Source organism: Nicotiana attenuata, chromosome 1, assembly GCF_001879085.1.
Source record: "Nicotiana attenuata strain UT chromosome 1, NIATTr2, whole genome shotgun sequence".
NCBI lineage: Eukaryota > Viridiplantae > Streptophyta > Magnoliopsida > Solanales > Solanaceae > Nicotiana > Nicotiana attenuata.
Window position 1 is genome coordinate 56,108,494 of NC_031989.1, and position 9,733 is coordinate 56,118,226.

A 9,733-nucleotide genomic window follows, 5' to 3' on the forward strand; every position below is an offset into this window, starting at 1 on the left:
AAAAAAAGAAGAAGAAGAAGAACCACTCCACTCCCTATTATTTATTGTTTCTTGCTCTCGAATATCTGGTTGGCTACAAGTAGCTTCACTAAGAAGCACAAACAGAAATTCAAAACATTAATCTGTTTTAACAATAATCAACACTTGTAAAATGTTGGAATTTACCAGTAGGACGATGTTAATAAAATGTTGATCTTATTCTCATGAACCTAAATCTAAATGAATGTTAGGAACATAAATGTAATTACATTTGTTAATTTACATGATTAGGCTTTGTTTCAGAATATGTGTGCATTTTTATTTAAGTTTTTTTTTTTCCTTCAAAATTTTACGGTGTTTGAGTCTCCGGCTAATATGTAGAGATTATCACGTGATAATTAGTACTACAAAAATTGTTACGCGTTGAATATGCGGGAATTGTTACGAAACTTAGCTCAAAGTAACAATATAGAACAATCAAATAGACAACAATGTAGAGAGGAAGAGAGAAGAGAATCTTATTTCTTCTATGTATTCAAGTGTATACAATGTGATGCCAAAACCCTCTATTTATTACATAGAGGCATACAAAAGAATGCCATAAACATGACATTAAACATTTGAGATCATGGAGGAAGATCATGGGGAGGTTATGGAGGTGTGAGAGTTACAACTACAATGGTGAGAAGTAGTGGGAGTTATCTACATAATGGAGAAGAGTAGTGGGAGTAACTTCTTTAGGAGTTATAGACATCCACTACAAAATAATATTTCATAACACTCCCCCTTGGATGTCTATAGATAATGTGCCTCGTTAAAACCTTACTAAGAAAAAACCCTGTGGGAAAAAAATCTTAGTGAAGGAAAAAAGAGTACACATATCTTGTAATACGCATTATTTGCTGCCTCATTAAAAACCTTGCCAGAAAAACCCAGTGGGATAAAATATTAGCTAAGGGAAAAAGAGTACAACGCGTATTTGCCTCCCCCTGATGAAAACATCACTTTATTCTTCGGAGACGACGAATTCCAAGCTTGTATAACAACTTCTCTAATATTGAGATCCGCAATGTCTTGTGAAGAAGTTTGTCAAATTATCACTTGAATAAATTTGTTGAAGAACTTTGGTGAATGTGCTTTATTTTGTCTCCTTCGATAGTCCTTCTGTCAATTGATATAAGCAAACAACATTATCTTCAGTATTATTGGAATCTTCTCTTCAAAGTCAAGTCACATGTCTATTGTGTGTTGAGCCCCTTGCTTTATCAGTTGCTTATCTTGGCATGACTTGAATAAGTATCAACAATTAACTGCCTTGTAATATGATAATATGGCAGTACTCTCACATGCAAATAGAATGTTTGAAGAACGAACTTCAGAAAATGCCTGCATTTACATAACCAACAAAATCTTGGCGATATTTGTTAGAATAAACATATCTAAATCAAGTATTCCTTTTGAAATATAATACTAATTGTATTCCAATATCTCCACATTGAAATAAAACTATATCTTGCTAGCATATTGTTATACTCATGGTTCTAGCCAGATATATTAGTGCACCAATTGCACTAGACACAAAAATAAATCATGTACGCCATGATCGCTCTAATCTACATAAGGATCTGCCGAAGATTTATTTAATAAATTTCTTGGGAACCTTAATATGCTTCAGAACAATTTAAATCATTCAAGGATTTTCATTATATGCATATCAAATGTATTGTCAGACCCCCAACAGGAGAACATGTCTCCTAATACCAGGATATTTACGAAAATTTTGTGCCACAAGTCGTCTTTATGTCTATCGACTTGATTTTTCATTTCACTTTCAGGTGTGGGGACTATCCGTCCAACTTCACATTTTTCAGGTGAAGTCAATTTCATTGCATATTTTTCATTTGGCCAATCATTTATCTGTCCAAATTCCATGACAGATTTAAGCTCAAGATCCTCGTCAATATTAATAATATTGAGCGCTACATTATAGTAACAACATCGTCAACGATCATTTTACATTGGTTCCATCATCGCATAATAAGACATAACTTATCGAGATCTCATTATTTTCAGGTACCTGAGCCTCTCCCATGAGGTCGTATAAAATGTTATGTCATGGTGCTCTTATAAAGCACTTGCCTCCTTATTATGACCATCTTGAACATTTGCTCCTCTCCTTCTTCAAGGAGTTTTATCTTTGGAACCGATTAGTCTATTACGCTTCAAGAGTTCCATAGACTATGTCCATCATGGACTTTATTCTATTAGGAGCATTAGTAGCTGAAATTTGACATTTAGTTTGGGCCAGCAAATGCGCATGGAAATATTTTGCAAATGAATTATCACTTGAACTTCAAGTTCATATTTTCTTGTACGAGGATCTAATGTACTCATAATAATTCATTCCATGTATTACTTTTTTTTCAGCTGCTCATTTTCTCCCCCTAATGTTGGGATCACCAACATATATCCCCAACCTTCATTGAGACCAATCTTTGTGCATTGTGGTGGCATAATTAAATCATATAGTACATCCATATTTCTAGATGAAAATATTTGGATCCTGACCCTGAACCAATTGTGATGGGGAGAATTTATCATAACTTGTTGGCTAGATGCGTACAAGTGCTGTTGTATATTAAATAATATACTTAATACAAAATTTCTATTTGGAGTTTTGTTCTCATAACCAATGGTTTAGCTATATTTGGAGGCATACAATTTCTGCTAAACCAACTTGGATTTAAACCACCATTATCAAGATAAATTATCATAATCTATATTCTGGAACTGTGCTCTAATAATTTGAGCAAACAACCTTGCAAAAACCAAAGTGCAAGTTGATAACAAACGCACATGTGACCATACAATAGATGCATCTATTAAAATCATATAATAGTAAACGATCCACATGGCAGGTGATTGGGCCCATACATATATACACCTTTTATTCGTTCCAGATATCAAGGGATTCAATCCCAACCTTAACTGGTATATCATGAGAAAAAAAACATCACAAGAGAATTCTTAAAGAATCTTCTATTTCTTTAATATATTCCAATGTGAATTCTCAATCAATTTTCACATCATAATTGAACCAGGATGGTCAACCGGTCATGCCAACTAATATTTGTTTCAATAAACCTCTAGTTTACTTATGGCACGTGATTCCATCACGATGCTTATACATCTGTAGTACAAATAGAAGAAAAATCGAGTAACCTTTCATATTTACCCGGTATGAATATAGTAATATGAAGATATTCAATCTTCCTTTCATTTATAGTCTCAATATGCCAACCATTTTGGCTAATATATTTGAAACTCAAAAAGTTCCTTTTTGAGACTTACTACCACCAATGCCATGAATAATTTTATTTATTCCGGTAGTAACAAATTCGCTCTTTCGGAGCTCTCAATAATTTTGTACTACAAGATCTTTTATACCACTATCCAAGTGGTGAATTTTTCCTCCACGAAAAAAATTATCTTATCATTGTCACAATCAAAAACATTATAGACAAGACTCATTTCTTGCTTTACTTTTGCCTTTAATAACTTTTTATAAGGCATGGTAAAATATTTTTGGCGTACCACGTGTACGCGATCAATGACATATTCATGTGACCATATTGTAATATTCATTATCTTTATTTCTCTCAAACCTCCCTTAGAGGTGAGTTGTGGTATAATCCAACCATGCATAAGCACATTCTTATGCATAATTTTTATCACATATATATTTCAGCATTTACTTTCAGGAATGAGCCTGCATTTACAATGCTTATCACAAGTCACATTTTCAACGAATGGACTATAATCATATGAACGTGTCTCGTATTAACAGACCACATTGATACATATTCCTTCACCTTTGAAGGACCATTTTGAAAACCCTTATCATTCCATTTTTACAATTACCATAATGATGACTGTTATTATTTGATCTTTGGCACGCCCACGTTCATTGGTCAACCACTTGTCTTTATTTTGACTTATTATACACCATTGTCACATTCACTTCAAGAATGGAGCAAATCAAGTGGGACAAACTTTATGCTTTTTCATGAAAAATATATTATTTTTCTTTAGTCATCATTATATCATCAATATGGTGCATTGGGACTCAAACCCAATGCCTTATCCATATAAAGGCATGTTAGGACATAATGCATTGGGACTCGAACCCAACTACTTATTATCATGGTGCACTAGGACTTAAACCTAGTGTCTTACCCTCAAGGTACGATGAGACTTGAACCCACCGTCTTACCCTCAATCAATAGCATAATAGACCAAAATACAATTGAGGCTCATCCTCGGTACTCTAAATCACTTACCCACGGGGCCACATATAATGGTTATGAATAAAACCATTATGTTATAATAATTTTATAAACATTAGTACTTCATCAATTTATNTTTGATCAATGGCACGCCCATGTTCATTGGTCAACCACTTGTCTTCATTTACTTATTATGCATTGCTACCACATTCACTTTAAGAATGGTGCAAATCAAGTGGGACAAGATTCATGCTTTTCCATGAAAAATATATTATTTTTCTTTAGTCATCATTATGTCATCCATATGGTGCATTGGAACTCAAACCCAATGCATGACCCATATAAAGACATGTTATGCCATAATGAGTTGGGACTCGAACCCAACTTTTACAATCATGGATCATCAGGACTCAAAACCCGATGTCTTACCCTCATGGTGCGTTGGGACTTGAACCCACCGTCTTATCCTTATATAATGTTTATCACAAATGGTCCGATTCACATCAGAGAATGGAATATAATTTTATGTAGCCACACAGTAGAATCTATCATAAAAATAAGCAAAATAGAAATGATAAGAACTATTATCAATAAAAATATGATAAAGTACAAACTCGTGTGCTAGTATCCTACATATAAATATGTCAATAAGAGAATCACCATGTAGCGTTATTACTATGTGATGTATTACTGCATACTAATGCATGATTAAATAAAATGCACACAAGAATTGAAACACATAACTAAATATACTTAACTTAAAAAAAAAATCTTAAGTAATAACTATTGCTAGCATATTCTGTTTTAATACAGATGATGTCAAAATAGACTAGTAAAACATAGTGATATCACTTTGTCAATTATCAGCATAAAAATATTGCACCTAATTAGATTAGGCCATCGATCTTAAAAGTCCTCGTTAATACACAACATGGCCAGAATGCTTTTTAATGTTTCACAAAGATCTTTTAATATCATGGAAAATCAATGATAGCATGATGTTATAATTGTACAAGATCAATTTTAGAACTAGGAACAAAGTTAGTGGACATATACAGCCATACGAGCATTAAAACTTAAAATCAAAGCTTAGTTTTTTCTAAACAAAGCAACTACAAATCTTAAATTTTAACATAAGCTAAATACACAATTTATGGTATAATTTGAAAAATAATACTCCCTGGATAATAGAGGCAAACTAAACATTATATGGCATTCGTAATAATGCCCATATTTCCATTGGTTCAACCAAATTGGTTCAAGGTTGTCAACCATTCATATCTTCTAGGTTGATTAAAGCTTCGTGCTGATAACGTATTACGAAACTTAGCTCAAAGTAATAATATAAAACAAGAAGATAGACAACAATGTAGAGAGAAAGAGAGGAGAGAATCTATTTCTTCCATGTATTCAAGTGTATACAATGTGATGCCAAAAACCTCTATTTATAGGATTACATAGAGGCATACAAAAGAATGGCATAAACATGACATTAAACATTTGAGATCATGGAGGAAGATCATGGGGAGGTTATGGAGGTGTGGGAGTTACAACTATAATGGTGAGAAGTAGTGGGAGTTATCTACATAATGGAGAAGAGTAGTGGGAGTAACTTCTTTAGGAGTTATAGACATCCATTGCAAAATAATATTTCATAACAGGAATTACTTATTCAAGGACATTTTCGCATTTACATATTCTTATCCAGCTATTATTAATATACATATTCTTATTTTATGTTCTATCTGGCATATTAATAGAAGTATATAAATTCTTGTATTGTAATAGTGATAAGTCGAGTGTCTTATTTGTCGTACATAATACAAGTGACTGCATACGCTCTGTTACGCGACGCCTTCCTGAGATTCCTTGGAAGGGCGACGTAAGGCTAAGCAACTAATGTCAGTGCAGTTACTGTCCGCCAACTGAGGTCCCTTCCGTATGCTAGACGAGATTGTCAGTGCCGTACGGGAAAACCAATGTCAAGAGCAATTGAGAGAACAGAAATGAGAATTGAGAATGAAAGAAAGCTTGATTGCATTAATGAAAGCTATTACAGAAAAGCAACACGGTGTCGAGGGGGAGAGACACCAGTACAGAGAATTGTTTGCTTGCAAGAAAGTTTGATTGCTTGATCCCCCCTAATAATGCTTAAAAAAAATAAACCAAAGCTACAAGACTAGACTTGACTAAGCTAGAGAAACATAATGGAAGTACATGAAATAAAACTACTCTATATTCACAATGAAAAGGACTTAGTTTTCTACAAGGCAGAAACATGTTCGTTGTCAGCAGCATTGTCTTTGGCATCACGGTCTGTGCGCACGACGTTGTCTGCGTGCACGGCGCTGTTGGCATCTGCTTGCAGCTGGGCGCTAGCGAGGGATATCGGTGGGGCGACAGAGGCACATGCGCGCTTGTCACTTGGCACGGCCAAGACCACGAGACCGCCCGTGGAGCTAGGCGTTGGGAGGCTTGCTAGGACACCACGGGGCGCGCCCAAGGGGTCATGGGGCATGGCTGGAAAGCAGCCTATAACATTCTCCCCCACCTGAGTTGGCGATGTCCTCGGTGCCTTACTTGCAAGATAATCATCAATTAGGCTCTTGCTTTGAGGTTTGTTCCCCTCTCCCAAGTATTCTCCTCTGCATCACAGCCCTGCCATTCCACCAGAACTCTTGGTAATCTTTCCTTGAGGCATGAATCACTCTATCATCAAGGATAGCTTCAACACGCCTTTCCTGGTTGAATTGGGGCCTCGAATACTGGGTATTGTGAGCTAGCTCCGCGAAGGATCCTCCGTGTCTTCCCAAAAAGGTTTCAGAAGGCTAACATGGAAGACGAGAAGAATTTTCCACCAAACTGGAGTATCCACCCGGTATGCAACTTTCCCAATGCGCCTTTCAATGGACAAAGGTCCAATGTATTTTTGCAATAGACGAGGGTCATGGACCCCCGCAAATAAGTACCGCTTTGGGATTTTGACCATCACTTTGTCTCCTACTTGGTATTCAACAAAGCGACGATTTTGATCAGCATGCCTCTTCATCCGCTTTTGGGCTTTGACGAGATAGCTCCGCACTATCTCCAAATTTTGCTTCCATTCTTTTGAGAAGCTAGCATCTCAAGGAGATTTTGACATGTTTGGTGCATTCACGGTGTGTGGGAGTAGCGGTTGCTGTCCGGTAACAATTTCAAAAGCGCTTTTGTTGGTACTAGAGCTCTTTTGTGAATTGAAACACAATTGAGCAGCATCCAGAAGCTTCACCCAATTCTTCTGTGATCCGGTTACAAAGTGGCGGAGATATTCCTCCAACATGCCATTGAACCGTTCCGTCTGGCCATCAGATTGCGGATGAAAACTTGAGCTGTGACTCAATTTTGACCCAAGGCACTTAAAGAGTTGGGTCCAAAAGTTGCTAGTGAAGCGTGAGTCGCGATCACTAATAATGTCTTTGGGCAGGCCCCAATATTTGACGACATGAGAGAAGAAGAGTCGAGTTGTATCTTCTGCTGATATATATTGTGGGGATGCGATAAGGGTAGCATACTGGGAAAACCGATCCACCACAACCAAGATAGTTGTGAGATCTCCGACCTTGGGCAATCCGGTGATGAAATCCAGGGAAACGCTTTCCCAAGGTCTCTTTGGGACAGCTAGAGGTTCCAAGAGTCCCGCTTGTGTCAAGCGGTCCGACTTGTCCTTCTGGCATACTAGACAAGTCTTCACATACCGAGTGACGTTATCGGCCATTTGAGGCCAATAATATGCACGGCAAAGTAACGCTATAGTGCGTTCTTCACCGGGATGGCCGGCCCACAGAGTACCATGACATTCCGCCAGAAGAGTCCTTCGCAGATCTCCTCCTTTAGGAACATAAAGTCGGTTCCCTTTCACTTTCAGAAAACCATCTTCCATGTAGAACTGGCGAGTCTTGCCCTATCCTACCAAATCAACCAAATACTATGCAGCATGATCCTTGATGAGTAGATCCTGTACCTGGTCCTTGTTGGAGGTGGCTACTTCGCTCTCCCTTAGGGTGGCGAGTAGGCACACCGATGCTAGATCAGCTCTCCGACTGAGCGCATCAGCAACATGATTGGTTTTCCCACTTCGGTACTCCAGGTTGAAGTGGAATTTAGCTAGGAGTTCCTGCCACCTGGCCTGTCGACCATTCAGCTTCGGCAGGGTCATGAAATGGCTAACAGCTGTGTTGTCTGTCTTGACCACGAACGGGGTCCACAGCAGATAGTGCCTCTAAAGGCGCAAGCAGTGGACGACAGCCAATAACTCTTTCTCATGGGCGGCATAGCGCTGCTCTGCATCCTTCAGCTTCCGACTCTTGTACGCTACAGGATGCCCTTCTTGTAGCAAGACTCCGCCGAGGGCATAGTCGGATGCATCCGTTTGTACCTCGAATGGCTTGGCCAAATCAGGAGGGCCAAGACTGGGCTACTAGACATAGCCGCTTTTAATGCGTTGAAGGCCTCCGCTCGCCTGGGTCCCCAATCCCAGGGCGTGACCTTCTTGAGGAGTTCTCTTAATGGCACTGCAATGAGGGAGTAGTTTTTCACAAATCGCCGGTAGAAGTTGCATAGGCCAAGCCTCAAGGCGTGTCCTTAGGCGGCGGCCAATCTGTGATTGCCTAAATCTTCTATTGGTCCATCTTGATCCGCCCTTCCTCGATGACATGTCCGAGGAAGTCAATTTGCTTTTGAGCAAAGGAGCACTTGGATAGCTTCGCATATAGTTCATGCTCCCGCAATCGAGCTAGGACCTTCAGCAAGTGCACCAGGTGTTTTTCCAATGTTTGGCTATATACCACAATGTTATCCAAGTAGACCACCACGAATTCGTCAATGTACTCTCAGAAGACTTGGTTCATGAGGGTGCAAAATGTAGTTGGGGCGTTGGTCAAGCCGAATGGCATGACCAGGAAGTCGTACGACCCATATCTTGTCACACAGGTCGTCTTGTGTTCATCACCTTCTGCAATCCGAACTTGCCAATAACCTGTCTTCAGGTCTATCTTAGTGAACACCGTCGCACCACCCAGTCTATCAAACAAGTCTGCCATTAGCGGAATAGGGTACTTGTTCTTCACTGTGATTTTGTTAAGAGCCCGATAATCCACACAGAGTCGCATGCTGCCATCATGTTTCTTTTGGAATAGAACAGGGGACCCGTATGGGGACTTGGAGCGCACAATGATCCATGTATCTAGCATTTCCGTCAATTGTCTCTGAAGCTAGGTGAGTTCGGGTTGTGACATTCTGTAAGGCGCCCGGGCGGGTGGCATCGCGCCCGGCACCAACTCAATTTCATGGTCCACAGTGCGCCTAGGTGGGAGTCGCTTTGGCATGTCTTGTGGCATGACATCTTCAAACTCCAGTAGTAGCTCCTTCACGGGTTGAGGAATGGGACCCGAGGAGCGTTCTATATCTTCAATGCAGAGGGTTGACAGGAA